This window comes from Schistocerca serialis, chromosome 5, assembly GCF_023864345.2.
Source record: "Schistocerca serialis cubense isolate TAMUIC-IGC-003099 chromosome 5, iqSchSeri2.2, whole genome shotgun sequence".
Classification (NCBI taxonomy): Eukaryota; Metazoa; Arthropoda; class Insecta; order Orthoptera; family Acrididae; genus Schistocerca; species Schistocerca serialis.
In genome coordinates, this window is record NC_064642.1 from 83,949,171 (window position 1) to 83,965,722 (window position 16,552).

A 16,552-nucleotide genomic window follows, 5' to 3' on the forward strand; every position below is an offset into this window, starting at 1 on the left:
GCAGCAGTAAAGGCTTACATTGTGGTGTCGAAAGTCGTAGGATAGCGATATGCACATATGCAGACGACGGTAGTACTGCAAACAAGAGGTGCAAAAGGGCAGTGAATTGGTGAAGTTGTCATTCGTATTCAGGTGATTCATGTGAAAAGTTTCCGACGCTATTATGGTCGCATGAAGGGAGTTAAAAGGCTTTAACCGCGGAATAATAGTTGGAGCTAGACGCATGGGACATTCTATTAAACAATTAGTCAGTGAATTCAATATTCTGAGATCCACAGTGTCAAAAGTGTGCCAAGATTACCAAATTTCGGGCATTACCTTTCACCACGGACAACGCAGTGGCCGACAGTCATCGCTTAACGACCGAGAGCAGCGGCGTTTGCGTAGAGTTGTCAGTGCTAACAGACAAGCAACGCTGCATGAAATAAGCGGAGAAATCAAAGTGGGTCGTTCGACGAACGTATCCATTACGACAGTGCGGCGGAATATTGCATTACTGGGCAATGGGAGCAGGTGACGTACGTGACTGTCTTTACTAACAGCACGACATCGCCTGCAGCGCCTCTCCGAGGCTTGTGACCATGTCGGTTGGACGCTAATTACTGGAAAACCGTGTGGTCAATTGAATCTCGATTTCAGTTGGTAAGAGTTGATCCAGGGTTCGAACATGGCGCAGATCCCACGAATCATGAATATACAGGTCCTAGTCATACAGACAGCTGCACCTCACTGCAGATACAATAACTCTGTATTGTTGATTCCTTGGGATTCATGTTAGCGCCAAACATGATAATTGCTAAAAAAAAACCTGCCTGTAACGTACAAATAGAAATAACATAACAGATCACCTGAAATTTATTCTTGTAGTAATTTATTATTATTTTCTCTAGTGCTCTCATGTTGTCACCATTCTGATGAAAAAACTTGCCCTTATATCGACTTTAACACATGTAAAGAACAACAAATTACATCTCTGTACAAAGTAGGCTTATGCCATATCTCTCTGTCAAGATCTTTGTTATAAGCAACAGTTGTAAAGCGCATGCTGGATGCTGGTAAAGTGTCACTGTTAAAGTGTGAACTAATATAGTTCGTGTGAAAGTGTTCTGGACATCAAAATGGAGGCAGACAGATACGAAAAAAGCCGCCTATACTGTCGCAGTAGGTAAAAACCAAATTCACCTCCATATCGACAGATAATCTATAGTCATGGCGATACATTAAAGTGTGACCCATCTTTCTGCCATAGCATTATGATACTATCAGTAATGATGTAACTTCCCGGATTCTCCCGAAATCATCTGAAGATGAACCTGAAAGGGTTCGAAAACCAGTTAATGTAATAAAGCATTATTAATGAAAAAAGTGACTGGTTGCAGTTGTGTATAATTTATTTACAATAACTTGGAGACCATCTGCAGCCAATCATGGACTACATTTCCCCAAACAACGATGGAATGTTTATGGATGACGATGCGACATGTTACCGGGCCACAATTTTTCGAGAGTGGTTTGAAGAAGAATCTGTATAATTCCAGCGTCCGAGATAAATCCCATCGCACATTTATGGAACATAATCGAGAGGTCGGTTCATGCAAAAAATCCTGTACCAGCAACACTTCCGCAATTATGGGCGGTTATAGGGGCAGTATGGCTCAATATTTGTGCAGAGAACTCCCATCAACTTGTTGACTCGATGCCACCATGTCCAGTTGCTGCATTAGGCCGTGCCAAAGCAGGTTCTACACCACATTAAGAGGTATCCGATGACTTTTGTCACCTCAGTATACAACCCCTAACTCTTCGACACATCCGTATCTAAAGACTGGAAAGTTGCACGGGTCGCACCAGTACTGAAGAAAGGAAATGGGAGTAAGCGACTGAATTACATACGCGTATCACCAACGTCGATCTCCAGTAGTATTTTGGAACATACGCTATGTTCGAACATTATGCATTATTTCGAAGAAAACTAGTTATTCACAAATAGCCAACACGGATTAAGAAAATATCGTGCTTCTGAGACACAACTAGCTCTTGATTCTCCCTAAGCATTGAGTCCTATCGGCAGGGGATGTCAGACTGATACCATATTTGTCACATTTCCAGAACGCTTCGACACCTTTCGTCACAACCCACATCTACTCAAACTGCGTGCCTACGGTGTATTGTCTGGGTTCGGCGAATGGATTTGTTATTTCTTGTCACAAAGAGCACAGGTAAATGACGAAGAGTCATTACGTAAAACAGAAGTAATATCCCCAAGGCATAGTTATAGGGCCTCTGTTGTTCCTGATCGATATGAACGATTCAGAAGACAATCTGAGCAGTCCTTTTAGATTGTTTGCGTATGATCCTCTCGTTCACCGTCTTGTAAAGTCATCAGATGATCAAAATGACTTAGACAAAGTATCTGTACGGTGTGAAAATGACAACAGACTCTAAAGAATGGAACGTGTGAAGTCAACTATGTGAGTGTTAGAAGGAATCTGCTAAATTTCGGTTACTCGACGAATCGCAGAAGTCTAAACCTGTGAATGCAGTTACACACTTACGGATTACAGGTACGAAAAATTTGGATGGAATGAACACATTGATAATGTGGGGAAAGTGAAACAAGGATGATTTACTGGTAGAGCATTTAGAAAATGCAACATGTCTATTTAAAAGATCGCCTACACTACGCTTGTCCATTCTCTTCCGGAGAATGGGTACACGGTGTGGGATCGTTACCAGATAGGACTGACGGTGGACATCGAAAAATCTGAGAAAAGGGCAACTGCTTTTGTATTATCGCGAAATAGGAGAGAGAGTGCCACTGATATTATACGTGATGTGCGTGGCAATCATTAGAACAAAAGCGTATTTCGGATCTTCTCACGAAATTTCAGTAACCAGATTTCTCCTCCGAATGCGAAAATATTTTGTTGGCGCCCACCTATTCTGGGAGAAATTATCAATATAGGAAAATATGAGAAATCAGGGCTCGCACCCTGTGCCTCTTCTGTTTATGTTCTCGTTTCTCCCGCGAGATATGCGAGAGTGGTACGGTACAGAAATATCTTGAAAGTGGTTCGAGGATCCACTGCCATGACTTAATTGTGAATTGTAGAGTAATCTTGTATATAAAGATGTAGATCAAGATTTAGAAATGTAGCACTGTGCAGTCATTGAAATTAAAAGGACCATCACGGAGAAATGAAAGTGTAAGGGAAAGAAAGGTTGTACGTTCTGTAGGACGGTAGTGTGTGAGTATAAAGAAAGGCGGTATTAGGGGGGTTTGAGTATGAGGGATAGGACAGAAAGTTGTAGTAGAAGGGAATATATGCTAGGGAACTAAGGAAAGGCAATATGACCCATTCCATTGTCAGAAGAGGAAATGAACACGGAAAGTAGAAGACAGGGCAAGAGAATTATCATGGGGGATAGAATAGCGGCGAGGGTAGAGAATTTAGAGCTGATAAGACAGATCAATATCTATATCTGGTAGTGTGTGCCGGAAGAGGTGCCGAGCTCGTTTAGGGACGGTTTTGGTGGACTGTTTCACACAGATGCCGTAGAACACCGGGATAGCAAATTAGACGGAGAGAAATAGAAGTCCAGGTTGGGAAGAGTGCAGACGTTCATTGTCTGTGAGACTGGTGGGAACTTGAGATGGTAAGGGACCCATTTGGTGCAGGGTAAACGGACACAGAATGAAATGTAGAGTGCATAGTGTTTGGTGATTCGTTGGAACTTAAAAATATGGGAGGGACCTAGAACAATGCACTATTTGCATAAATAGCAATGGAGAGTTAAGGCATCATAGGGAAGTATGTTGGTTGTGGGATTTAGCCTGCCTACCCTTTCATATATCCAGAATGAGTTTTCACTCTGCAGCGGAGTGTGCTCTGAAGCTCTGATCTGAAACTTTCTGGCAGATTATGAAGGGAAGGTAGGAGATGAGGTACTGGCGGAATTATAGCTGTGAGGATGGGTCGTGAGCTGTGCTTGGCAAACTCAGTCGGCAGAGCACTTGCTCGCGAAAGGCAAAGGCGCTAGGTTCGAGTCCTGGTCAGGCACATAGTTTTAATCTGCCTAGAAATTTCACATTCATCTCTACTGTATGAACTCCTGGTCAACGTCAGTGGGAGAAAAGGCTAGAAATATTAAAACTTCCGCTTCTACATGCATATTTTGAAAGCTACCGTACGGTGCATGGCAGAGGGTATCTTGTATAACTGCCAGCATGTTCCACTCGCAAGTGCAGAGAGGTGCAGTAGACTGTCTTTATGGCTCCGTACGAGCCCTTACTTCTCTAACCTCAGTAGCCCTTAGGCGAAGTGTACGTTGGTGGCAGTAGAGTGATACTGCAGTCAGCTTCAAATGCCGGTTGTCTGAATTTTCTATGTAGTGTTTCGGGAAAATAACGTCACCTTCGCTCCAGGGATTCCCATTTGAGTTCACGAAGCAACTCCGTACTACTAGCGTGTTGATCGAAACTTTCAGCAACAAACCTGAAATGGTTCTGTGTCGTTCTTTAATCTGACGCGGTGGGGATCCGAAACATTTGAACAGTATTTAAGAATCTCTCTCTCTATTCGTTTAGTCGGTTCCGACTCTTCGTGACCCCATGAACCAAATCACGCCACTTTTTCCTGTCTTGCACTTTCTCCCGTAGACCTTCCAGGTTGGAACACATTGCTTCTGTGATGCCATCGATCCATCTCATCCTCTGACGTCCTCTTCTTCTAGTTCCTTCAATCTTCCCCAGCATTAATGTATTTTCCAGCGAGGCATGCCTTCGCATTGTGTGTCCAAAGTAGGTCAGCTTTTGTTTTAAGATTAGACCTTCCAGGGAGAAATCTGATTTAATTTGCTCCAATATTGATCTGTTTCTTCCAACACCACAATTCGAAGGAGTCAATTCTTCGCCGTTCAGCCTTTCTAATGGTCCAGGTCCCACATCCATACATCACAACTGGAAAGACGATAGCCCTCACAATACGGATCTTTGTTGCTAGTGTTATATCTCTGGACCTTATAACCTTGTCAAGGTTCAAGAATAGGTTGCACTAGTTTTCTGTATGCTGTCTCCTTTGTAAATCAGTTAGGCTTTCCCAAAATTTTCCAAACAAAACAAAGTCGACCATTCTTCTTTCCTACTACCGTCCTTAAGCCCTCCTTGTTTTTAATATCACTTTGCAACACTGTGTCAATATTTAATCTACGCTAGTGTGTCAGTCATCACACTACTAATGGTGTATATAGACTTTACGGTATTGCTTTTCCTACTATCTGCATTTTTCTCGAAGGGAGTGGTGAAATGTAGTGCCTCGGAATCTTGTATGTGAAAGCTCTTAAAGCTTCTTAAATAAAACAAACATTATTGATATTATTCTACGTGCTATGCTTCATGTCTACGTATTTGCAACCATTCGCTGTTAGAGGGGTCCGAATTGCCGCGTGTAACGTGGCAGTGTATATTGTAACTGTGTCGAAGCGAAAGAAACGGCGTGCTGTAATGGAGTCTCGAATTCGAAGAGTTCATCCACACATCGAGCATCGTCTCCTTCAGCATGACAACGCCACGCTAAATACAAGTGCTGCGACGTCGTCAACAGTCCGACGCCTTGGTTCCAACGTCATCGATCAGCCTCCATACAGTCGCGTCTTGGCTCCATCCCACTTTCATCTCTTTCTGAAACTTAAAGAACCCCTTCGAGCATTTGACTTTGGTAGTGATGAAGCAGTGCGAGTAGAGATGAGGTTGTGGCCCGGTCAACAAGGTCAAACATTCTACGGTGACGGTATCAACAAACTGGTCTCTCGCTGGAAGGAATGTGATCGTCGCCAGAGTGACTGAGAAATTAATATGTGGAGAAGAAGAATAAAGATGTAAAATGTTAATAACGCCTGTTTCTTTTAAAAATCTCTGTGTAGTCACATAAAAATTTCAAGGCATTACTCTTCAGAAGGTCCTCGAATATTTAGAGTAAGATGCCACTTGTTACAACTACTATAAATTTCATTAGGTTGCAATAATGGCTTAACTCATATGGTTTGTATATTACATATCACTATCATTTTTATCAATGCATGTAATGCCTGTTGGTCGGGCATCATCCACTGTTCATTGAATACTACTGCTTGCGGAAGGCGGGCTGTATGGAGAACACGTCGGTTGGTTACATGACGCCATCTATGTGAACCACGTATAAATCTCAAGGGAAGTAAACCACTTCAAATTTCAGAATGAAATTTTCACTCTGCAGCGGAGTGTGCGCTGATATGAAACTTCATGGCAGATTAAAACTGTGTGCCGGACCGAGACTCGAACTCGGGAGCTTTGCCTTTCTCTAGCAAGTGCTCTACCAACTGAGCTACCCATGCACGACTCACGCCCCGTCCTCACAGCTTTAATTCCGCCAGTACCTCGTCTCCTACCCTACAAACTTTACAGAAGCTCTCCTGCGAACCTTGCAGAGCTAGCACTCCTGGAAGAAGGGATATTGCGGAGACACGGTTTAGCCACAACCTAGGGGATGTTTCCAGAATGAAATTTTCACTCTGCAGTGGAGTGCGCACTGCTATGAAAGTTGCTGGCAGATTAAAACTGTGTGCCAGACCCCTAGGCTGTGGCTAGGCCATGTCTCCGCGGTATCCTTTCTTCCAGGAATGCTAGTTGTGCAAGGTATGTGCAGGAGAGCTTCTGCGAAGTTTGTAGGGTAGAAGACGAGGTACTGGCGGAATTATAGCTGTGAGGACGGGACGTGAGTTGTGCATGGGTAGCTTAGCTGGTAGACGACTTGCCCGCGAATGGCAAGGGTCCCGAGTTTGAGTCTCGGTCTGGCACACAGTTTTAATCGGCCAGGAAGTTTCACTTCAAATTTAATTACATGAAATGAAACATAAGTAAAGTTCTTACATTTTCATCCAACTTATTTCATATTTATCATCAAGTACTACAATTTCCATGTTCAGTTCTTTTTAAAAAGGACGACTGATAGCTGAAATCTATTATTTGCAAGTTACTATAAATTTTCTGTATGTCATCTTGCATCCTCCTACAGTCACTCAATAACGTATCTTCCTGTAGACCACAGTGTATTCAGCACACAGCCGCAGATTGATGTAAATATTAGTAAATGTCCTTGAAGAATCACTTGTTCAGATGAAAGCATCTCAGCTCTAAACAAACATATACGAGTATTTTTTTTTGTATTTGACATAAAGTTAAGCCTGCTTGGAATAATAGTGCCAGTTAGCTACTTTTGCTTACTTGGGGATTTTGTCGCGTTCTGGAAGACGACTTCGTCGGGAAACGTGTGATAAAGAAAATCTTGTTGAAATACTGCCGTTTGTTTAGTGGTCTTTTTATTACGCTTTGGTAGCACCTGTGGTTGACACTGTCATCCAGCATTGCATTTGGACTGGGACACCAACAGTACAGGCTAATTTTTTGACATTGATGCAGGCGAAAACTCAGCTAAATCATTACGCAAACGCCAGCCGAAGATCTCGAAATGAGATTCAATACGCCATACGTCAATAAGCAGCCAGGAAAATGTAAACAATTTTGTAGAAATCTTCTTATTGGTTCAGAGCTTGCCTAAAGCACTCTGGCTGTCATGTTGCTTGGTTACGAGGATTTCTCGCCGACAGTTATACGTTCTCCATATTCAGCTTGGTTGATGTTGGGGTAGGACGGAGTACAGACCCGTGTTCTGGAGCCGTACTGGGTGTCACTAAGCCGGCCGCGCTTTGTAGGATTACCTCTGCAGGAGTGGTGGGAGTGGCAGCGGTCACTGACCCTGACGGGCGGGCGCAGGTGTCCGCCGCGGAGCCGTAATCCGCCCCACCCCCTCCCACATCCTACCTCCCCCACCCGTCCGCAGTGTCCCAATCAGATTGCCCAGCTGGCTCTCTCAGTTAGGCAGATTGCGACGGGACGCACATCTGCTCGCCGGGTGCCACCAGCTCCCCGTAGCTGGGCACCGTGAAGGTATACCTCTGGCGGAACTAGGCCCGGAGTCTGTGGCCTGTGACTATCAATTTACTCAAAACATAAACAGCACCTCCCTAGATTATGAGGTGTGTATGCGTTCGTGTAATAGTCAGAGTGTGCTGATTAAAATCAGTCGCGATCACAAAAGGGCGGTCTCTTTCTATGTAATTCCAGACTTAACTAGCTCTACTCAAAATAGACATAGCGTTGAAGCAAGACACATATTGTAACACCCTGATTTCAGTTTTTCTAATTCGTGAACCACTTGACGAAACACAGTTGTGATTCCCCCACTGATTTTACTCATGCTTAAGAGCTTTCTGTATTTTTATTATTTAATGAATTATTTTCACTCTTGTATGATCGGTATGTCTCTTTAAACATCGGTTAGCACTTATTTAGTTTCCTGTCGTAGTTGCAGACATATTCCTTATTGGTCATTAGTATCGAAGGGGTCTGATCATTTTCGAATCATTGCCTACTCCAAAATTTACATAATTAGTGGAAAACATAACCAGTAATCGTTGAAATATATAAGGTAATACTTAAGCGTCCTGTCTATATAGATCACGGTTCATTATAACGGCTTTATCGTGATTATAAAATAATCCCAGTGTAACATACAATAGTTTTAATGTGTTCTTTCAGTGCATATTCTAATCGTATATCGTTGGCTTAACTGGCTTCCACACTCTAGGTCAACTAAGATAATATGTTTGAGTGTACTTCACAGACGCAATCAGTCATCAGTGCGTGTTTGTTGGCACTGTCATCATGTCACTCTACCAGTATCTGTCCACTTATTTTAGGAAGTACCTCAGTCTGTGCCTTTCTATTTCACAATCAAGATGTGTGTGAATTCCTAAGGTACCAAACTGCTTAGATCATCGGTCCCTAGACTTACACACTACTTAAACTAACTTATGCTTAGAACAACACACACCCATGCCTGAAGGAGTACTCGAACCTCCAGCGTGAGGGGCCACACAGTCCACAACATGACGCTCAAACCAAGCGGCCACTCCGCGCGGCATGTTAAAATTACAATTGCACATAAATATTAAAAAATTCATTTTTTAAAAACTTTTAAAATTATTGAAATCTTTATAAAGAACGTTTGTGACTTTACACGTTTGTGACTTTACACGTTTGTGACTTTACACGTTTCTGACTTTACACGATGGTGACTTTACACGATGGTGACTTTGCACGACGGTGACTTTGCACGACGGTGACTTTGCACGACGGTAACTTTGCACGACGGTGACTTTGCACGACGGTGACTTCGCACGACGGTGACTTCGCACGACGGTGACTTCGCACGACGGTGACTTCGCACGACGGTGACTTCGCACGACGGTGACTTCGCACGACGGTGACTTCGCACGACGGTGACTTCGCACGACGGTGACTTCGCATGACTATGACTTTAAACATTGGCTTAAAAACTGAATATGATGAAGGCGCCAATATGTGAAAAGACTGTATTCCATACCTTGTCCATGGATTCTCTGAGGTGACATACGCAATACACTCATTTTCCATCCTACTTTCCTTAATGGCTGTGTTCCACTTCTTTCCTTATTCTCTATTTTGCCTTCTCTTGTGCAGCCGATCACTAAACTAAGGGATTTCATTGCTGATCTTTCAATTTCTCTTAAGTCTTTTAATCTTGATGTCCATCTTCCTGCTCCATATGGTACTGTGGGTCCTACTATGAGTTCCTAAAATTTAATTTCGGTCTCCTTTATGCATTTAACCTTTGATGTTCTTCTTATCGTACCACATTTATGTTGATAAGTCTTAATGTTCTTATTTATATCCTTCCCTTCTTCAAAAGTTGTTTCGTATCATACATTCTGGGAATGGGACCCCTTTTATTTTTGTATCGCTGATGATTATCTTGTCCTTAAGAGATATTTTCCTAAAAAGTGCAATGTTCATGTTTGTGTTGCTGATACCTTATGGTTGTAATTTAGGATTATATCCTTTATCGCTAAATATGTATGTTTCGCTAAATAAATAAAATATACTTGCGGGACTTTTATTCCAGCACAGCGGTGTAACTGCACAACCATACATTAGCTTTCACTAATGAATTACGTTGTTCCTGATTCTTGGAAAATGTTCGCCAGTTTATTTCTCGTCCACTTCTACGCTGGGTAAATACTTGTTCAGTACAGCCCGTAGACCGTACTGTGGAATGAGCTCTTCGTCCGTCATCCTGGTGTCGCTAGCTAAACTATATACAGAACAAAATAGTCTCTATCTTGGATGAAGGACATTGCTATGATTTTTTTAAAACTTACGTTTGGCACCTCGTGCGTATAACCAGTTCACCAGTAGTGTGGAAATCTGTCATTTTCGTTTTGGAAAACGTCATTACTCTACAGTCGTAAATATGTCAATGTATTCGAACCTTCTTTCTCTTGAACTGCATTACGTATTCCCACCTCTTGCTGTAAGAGGATACTACCAGTATTGCCGAATCTGATCGTTTGGTGGTACAGGGTTTGTGGTGCGGACAGGCTTAATGTTCCATGGGCCTACTGATCTCTAAATCTTTGAACATGGTACACTCACTGGTCATTTTATTGTGACTCTATACTCCTTCCTCACGTGCGTCTTCCTAGGGTCGCATTTGACCTGACTTCATTTTTATGGCTCCCAATGTGGGATACCGTCGAACAGGACAGGTGAGAGAGCTTTTGGAACGAGAGAGGTAGGAAGATTTTTCTATTTAGCAAAAGTGACAAAAAGCAGATCTCAGAGTACTTGACGGCTCAACACAAATGTTTTGTCTCAAGTACAGATAGTGTTGAGGATCAGTGGGCAAAGTTCAAAACCATCGTACAATATGCGTTAGATGAGGATGTGCCAAGCGAGATCATAAGAGGTGGAAAAGAGCCACCGTGGTACAACAAACGAGTTGGAAAACTGCTGCGCAAGCAAAGGGAACTTCACAGCAAACATAAACATAACCAAAGCCTTGCAGACAAATAAAATTTACACGAAGCGAAATTTAGTGTGAGGAGGGCTATGCGAGAGGCGTTCAGTGAATTCGAAGTAAAGTTCTATGTACTGGCTTGGCAGAAAATCCTAAGAAATATTGGTCTTATGTCAAAGCGGTAGGTGGATCAAAACCAAATGTCCACACTCTCTGTGACCAAAATGGTACTGAAACAGAGGATGATAGACGAAAGGCCGAAATACTAAATGCCTTTTTCCAAAGCTGCTTCACAGAGGACGACGGCCCTGTAGTTCCTTCGCTAGATTGTCGCACAGATGACAAAATGGTAGATATCGAAATAGATGACAGAGGGGTAGAAAAACAATTGAAAGCTCTCAAAAGAGGAAAGGCCGCTGGACCTGATGGGATACCAGTTCGATTTTACACAAAGTACGCCCCCCTTCTTGCAGCGATGTACCCTAGGTCTCTAGAAGAGCGTAAGGTTCCAAAGGATTCGAAAAGGGCACAGGTCATCCCCGTTTTCAAAAAGGGACGTCAAACAGATGTGCAGAACTATAGACCTATATCTCTAACGTCTATCAGTTGTAGAATTTTGGAGCACATATTACGTTCGAGTATAATGACTTTTCTGGAGACTAGAAATCTACTCTGTAGGAATTAGCATGGGTTTCAAAAAAGACGAGAGTGTGAAGCCCAGCTCGCGCTATTCGTCCACGAGACTCAGAGGGCCATAGACACGGGTTCACAGGTAGATGCCGTGTTTCTTGACTTCTGCAAAGCGTTCGATACAGTTCCCCACGGTCGTTTAATGAACAAAGTAAGAGCATATGGATTATCAGACCAATTGTGTGATTGGATTGAAGAGTTCTTAGATAACAGAACACAGCATGTCATTCTCAATGGAGTGAAGTCTTCCGAAGTAAGAGTGATTTCAGGTGTGCCGCAGGGGAGTGTCGTAGGACCGTTGCTATTCTCACTATACGTAAATGACCTTGTGGATAACACCGGAAGTTCACTGAGGCTTTTTGCGGATGATGCTGTAGCATATCGAGAGTTTGTAACAATGGAAAATTGTACTGAAATGCAGGAGGATCTGCAACGAATTGAGGCATGGTGCAGGGAATGGCAATTGAATCTCAATGTAGACAAGTGTAATGTGTTGCGGATACATAGAAAGAAATATAGCGAGTCAGCAACTGGAAGCAGTTAGGTTCATAAATTATCTGGGAGTAGGCATTAGGAGTGATTTAAAATGGAATGATCATGTAAAGTTGATCGTCGGTAAAGCAGATGCCAGACTGAGATTCATTGGAAGAATCATAAGGAAATGCAATCCGAAAACAAAGTAAGTAGGTTACAGTACACTTGTTCGCCCACTGCTTGAATATTGCTCACCAGTGTGGGATCCGTACCAGATAGGGTTGATAGAAGAGATAGAGAAGATCCAACGGAGAGCAGCGCGCTTCGTTACAGGATCATTTAGTAATCGCGAAAGCGTTGCGGAGATGATAGATAAACTCCAGTGGAAGACTTTGCCGGAGATACGCTCAGTAGCTCGGTACGGGCTTTTGTTGAAGTTTCGAGGACATACCTTCACCGAAGAGTCAAGCAGTATATTGTTCCCTCCCACGTATATCTCACGAAGAGACCATGAGGATAAAATCAGAGAGATTAGAGCCCACACAGAGGCATATCGACAATCTTTCTTTCCGCGAACAGTACGAGACTGGAATAGAAGGGAGAACCGATAAAGGTAGTCAAAGTACCCTCCGCCACACACCGTCGGGTGGCTTGCGGAGTATGGATGTAGATGTAGACGTAGAGACTTGCCCATTTCCCCGACTTAAATCCCATTCAACAAGTGTGGCATGCCATGTGGAGACATACTGTAGCATGTCCGCATGGAGCAACGAGCATCCAACAGTTGCCAATAGTCCTTGGCGAGGACTGGAATGCCGTACTACAAGACATCATATTAGACTTGTGGTCAGTGTGATTGCACGTTACAGACCGTGCACTGCTGCCGTGATGCTCACACACCCTATTAAGAACCATATCCCTCCCTCTGTATTGTCAAAGGGACATCCATGAATCGCTGTTACTTCAGTGTGAATACTGGCTTTGAATGAAAGTGTCATTATTCTTCGTGTAATTGCGCATTTCTTTCAGTTACCTTCTGTGCTTTACTTTAGCAGTTTTTCCTATGTATGCCCCAACTTTCATGAAACTATGTTATTTGGCAATGAGACATGATGCGTGAGCCGTGCGTGGCTCGTGTTCCCGCCATCATGTATTTTGCACCCTCTTTTTAACGTACTTCCACCTGATCACGTTAATTTAAATTACTACTGTCACTGAGTTGCTGCTTTGCCTGACCGTGAGCGGCGCTAGCAGCACGATCGTTATATCCCCTCTCGTAGTATCTTTGCTCGACTGCCATTACTTCCCGCTCGTTGTCTGCTGGAAGTTAGTTGGCCGCAGTTCGGAGTTCGGATCGCGAGTTCGGGCCTGCCAGGCAGTTGGAACGTGTCTGGAACGCAGTCTGGAGCTGCCAGTCGGGAGTTGTAATGCGGCACTAGTGCAGTCGGGTTGGAGCAGCAGTGAGGTCTGCGTCGACATACGAAATGTCGTGTGACGAGGGCCTCCCGTCGGGTAGACCGTTCGCCTGGTTGCCGGAGCATTGCCGCCACGCATCACTTGAGCCGGGCCACGGTCTTGCTGGATCATCGGTCGGTCGTCCTACCTGACGACACGTTTTGGCTCGCTGATCGTGCATGAGTCGGCTGTGTGTGTGTGTGTGTGTGTGTGTGTGTGTGTGTGTGTGTGTGTGTGCGCGCGCGCGTGCGTGTGCGCAGCGACTCCCGATTTGTCTTCGTGTGTGCTCAGTTACTGTTGGGTATCGTTCTGGTCTTCGTGCAAGAGTTTTTCAGGTTGTGCGTGTAGTTGGCGTTATTTCCACTGACGACTATTTTAGATGTGCCGGCATTCTGAGAGAATCCGGTTGTTGCGGACGAGGGAAGTTATCTCCGCGCGGTGCAGTCGGCTGGGGCCTCTGGCAGCCCCTCCGCAGAGTCGGAACGTGTGTGGAGCTGTCCGATTGCTACGAACTTGGTGGTTCACCGACGTCTAAGTTGAGTAGTGGTTTCAACTACCCAAGCCACGTCTATTCATGTTACGGTGGTTTGCTTCGGTGGTTTGCTGTTGGGGAGGCTTTCCGGTGAGCAACACTGAGTGGTTCTACTGGTGAGATTTAGCCGCCATGCGGTGCAATTAACTATTTTGGTCGACTACTATTTGAGTGCACCAGTGGAATTTTCTGTCTAGTGGCCGTTAGTGTTCCAGTTACCTACCCTGGCCACTAACGTAATTTCAGGCAGCGTCCTTTCCTCACCTGTGGCCGCTGCCCAACATGGTGTGTAATTTTGACAGCTAATACATACTCCGTTGTGGCTTATCTCGTTTGTAACATTGCGGGTACTGATTGACGGGAAACTATTCGTTGTGTCGCCGGCCGCGGTGGTCTCGCGGTTAAGGCGCTCAGTCCGAAACCGCGCGACTGCTACGGTCGCAGGTTCGAATCCTGGCTCGGGCATGGATGTGTGTGATGTCCTTAGGTTAGTTAGGTTTAAGTAGTTCTAAGTTCTAGGGGACTGATGACCTCACAAGTTAAGTCCCATAGTGCTCAGAGCCAATTCGTTGTGTCGGTCTGTCCGTGGCTGTCCCCTGGTTGGGTTCCGACGGATCAAGTGTAGTTGGGCTCACCACCTGTCTCACCTAAGTGAACGAGGGCAGACTGACTTCTCTGGAGGCTTTCTGTGTGCCACCGGTGTTTAATTATCTGTTGTCAGCTATTTTAAATTTTAGGATTATGGTTACTGGTTTTGTTTTCTTAAAATTTTGCAAAATTAATTTCTAAATTTATCTTTCAAGCTGAAACACTGTGGCCTTCTGCCTTTAAAGATTATAGTAATATATTTTAAACTTTTGAAGTTTGATTGTGGCCCTAAGCCATTTTTGTTGCACCTTGCATATGTTGCTTCTTTAAATTATTTTATTGCCATCTTAATTGGATTTTTATTTTGTTAAGATTTCCTGTTGGAGGCCTTCAGCCGTAGAAGAGTTGCATTCGGTAAAGATTCGGGTATGTGACGCTTTGGTTGTAAAGGTAATTAAATTAAAATAAATGACAATTAGAAGCAGTACTGACGTCAACCCTTGGTCCCTTTCCACAATCCTAATACCTGTTCTGCCCAGCGGATTTAGCGGGCGTCTCAATGCGTAAGTTACTTTCGTCTTTCAGTTTTGCACACATGCGTATTTAAAAATATATTTTTTTAAATATGTATGCTCTGATTTTACGTTAGTGTCCATAACATAAGCAGTGTACTCAATTCGACATCAGCTTCCTTAATATGCTAATCAGTCGTTACTATTCTAGAATATGGATCTCATAAAAAGCCCCTTGCGAAAGTTTCATAGTCTCATACGGATTTTGAAATAACGATGTGACGCAGGGCTAGGTCCTGGTTTTATTTCAGAGACGCACATTTACCGGAGGGAAACTGAAGCATGTCCGTGAAGCGGTCCACACTCTCGGCAAGCCACTAGCAGGAACGTCAATTTCAGGAACAGACGCAGCCAAATGGAGTCCTCTGTGAGCGCGGAATCCCGGTAATCATCTGTATGATGGCGCAGTCCCCCATTCCCCGGTGTTGTGCAGCGGACGCAGAGGCTGAAACACAATTTTATACCCGCCCGGCGGAGTAAACGCACCAAAACAAAAACATTAGCATACAGATTGAATTGCTTTTCTGATTAGTTCGTTCCGGCAACAACAAATGGGATCGGCACTTTGCTCGAAACGAGATCGGCAAATTTCGGATATGGCGATCGATATAGTGTACATGCAGAAGCGGCTGCTGCGTTCTGTAGGCAAGGGACGAGTCTCCAGTTCTTGCTCTGCTGCACAGTGTTGACAATTGTGAAGCACTGAGATTCAGCGATAAGCGCTGTCCGCTCTACGGATGACGACTACGACGACGACAATGACGAAAGACTGCGGGGGCGTTAAGACACTGATTGAAAGCACCATTACTTTGAATATGTGCCATTTACATCTACGTGATTAATCTGCTGTTCACAATAAAGTGCCTGGCAGAGGGTTCAATGAACCACCTTCAAGTTGTCTCTCTACCGTTCCACTCTCGAACGGCTCGCGGGCAAAACGAGTACTTAAATTTTTCTGTGGGAGCAGTGATTCCTCTTATTTTATCGTGATGATTATTTCTCCCTATGTAGGTCCGTGATAAAAGAATGTTGTCGCAATCGGAGGAGAAAACTGGTAACTGAAATTTCATGAGAAGATCCCGTCGCAACGAAAAACGCCTTTGTTTTAATGATTACCACTCCAATTCACGTATCACGTCTGTGACATTATATCCCCTATTTCGCAATAATACAAAACGAGCTGTCCTTCTTTGTACTTTTTCGATGTCATCCGTCAGTCCTGTCTGATACGGATCCCACACCGCACAGCTATACTCCAGAATAGGGCGGACAAGCGTGGTGTAAAGAGTCTCTTTAGTAGACCTGTT